This window comes from Fukomys damarensis, unplaced genomic scaffold (assembly GCF_012274545.1).
Source record: "Fukomys damarensis isolate Sample0158 unplaced genomic scaffold, DMR_v1.0_HiC HiC_scaffold_38, whole genome shotgun sequence".
NCBI lineage: Eukaryota > Metazoa > Chordata > Mammalia > Rodentia > Bathyergidae > Fukomys > Fukomys damarensis.
The window spans coordinates 54,856,609-54,858,613 of record NW_022900950.1 but is presented as its reverse complement, the minus strand read 5'-3'; positions in this window follow the sequence as shown (position 1 = coordinate 54,858,613).

Genomic DNA, 2,005 nt, shown 5'->3' with positions numbered 1-2,005 from the left:
CCCAATTCACAAACATATCACAAAATCAAATCTTCCCAAGAAAACATTTGTAAAACAAGATAATATTTAGCTTAGGATTTAACTCAAAAGTTGAGAATGACAAATTGAAGAATGTCTTTTTTAAATCAGTTACATACCTTAAGTGTGCAGATAAATAACCTGGTTGAGATAAACATTGTTACAGTTCAACCTTATAGAATATAAGCTAATGGGAGTTAATGAAGAAAAAGTTGGCCCATATGTAACACCTTTGAGAAATACCTGTCTATATTAAAAGCAGTGCTTATAATATTCCTGATAGCAGACTGAACAAAAAACAACCTCAGGCCACCACAGCATAACTACTCTTTTGAAGGAAAACACAGTGCTAGGGTAGACACCTTATTTGTCTAGAAATAATGTTAAAGAGGAACATCTTGTAGACTTTTCAAGTGGCCAATCAAAATGATGAAGAAAACATTGTGTTGGAATTTTTTATTATCTTTTTTCTTTCCTCTTTTTCATTCAAAAATTCACTTCACCATCTGAACCAGATTCCTCTATCCTCTGCTAGAGTCTAAGCAATATTAGCATTGTGTCACTAGAGAATTAAAAGGAATTAGCATGTTACTGAACAAAGATTCAGGAAGATATTTCTATGAGGGTATAGAAAACTTTATACACCATAAACTAAACATCTGTATATGCACATGTACACCACTTACCAGGTACATGTATCATGACAACCATATGTATTAATAAACCTTCAAAAGGTAAGCACCTATATTATCTTGTATTTAACTGTCAGTTATGTATAATTTAGTCTCTATTTCAGGACTTTCCCCTTACAATGACTGGGATATATTTCATAGAGAAACACAAAACAGATATAAACACTGCTTAGGGAAGTATTTTTGATGAAACGTATTTTCACTATTGGCCCCAAATGCCATTATCCACTTATGAATTTTGTTAACCTTTTATACAAAAATACCTGTGAGCTGATAATCAAAAACATTTATAGTGACTTAAAAAACTGACAATATTTCAATGTTACACAAGACAGTTTCTATACACAGCTTAAAGTTTTAAAGTTCTTTGTGGGCACTTGATGTTAGAGCTGGTAGCCACTATACTAATCTCAATAAAATATAACTTTTAGCTTATATTTCCAAAAACAACTTCACTAAAACAGTAAAGAATAAATCACTTCCTGCTAAAGAATCTTCTAAGATGAACACTAAACCTATATATCCAAAATATCTTAGGAGCGCAAGTAAACTTTAAGACAAGGCATGACCAGTGGATAGATTTATATTACCCAATTATAGTGAACCCTCAAGTTATGAGTGGCCTGATTTTAGTTTTAATTTATAACCAAAATCTTGAGTTAAGACCTGAATGCTGACGCTTGTGCTTCTAGATGGTCTCAGATACAGATTTAACCCTTAAAGGGTTCTGGAAGGAACATTACAACATCCTTTCTTGTGTGGGATTCACTGAGAAATCCTGAGCCAATGTCTAAGGACACCATATACAGAGAGACTTTGAAGGCTGTGTAGAGGAGCCAGAGCCTTCAATTGATCACTCTGAGTTATAACCAGCCCTCGCAAATGAATTGAGTTCATAAGTCAAGGGTCCACTGTATATGTGTTGTGAAAAAAAGGGCTGTTTGTCTGAGTCAATGAAGAATGTATCAGGTACAGAACAATATGAACTTCCACAAAGCAAGTTTGTTTGGTTTTTAAGTTTAGAAAGGTGCATAAAATTGGTGACACTATTAGAATGGACTTTTTTCAAGACAGAAAACTAGTTACTTTTAGCAAATACATATTGTATATGCCAAAATAAAAACTGAAATTTCTTTAAAACAGTGGAATTCTGATTTAAAAAAAATTGGTGTGCGGGCTGGGGATTTGGCTCAGTGGTTCCACTGCCTACCTCGCAAGCTCAACGGCCCCAAGTTCAATCCCCAGCACCAAAAAAAAAAAAAAAAAAAAAAAAAAAAAAAAAAAAGAAGGAACCT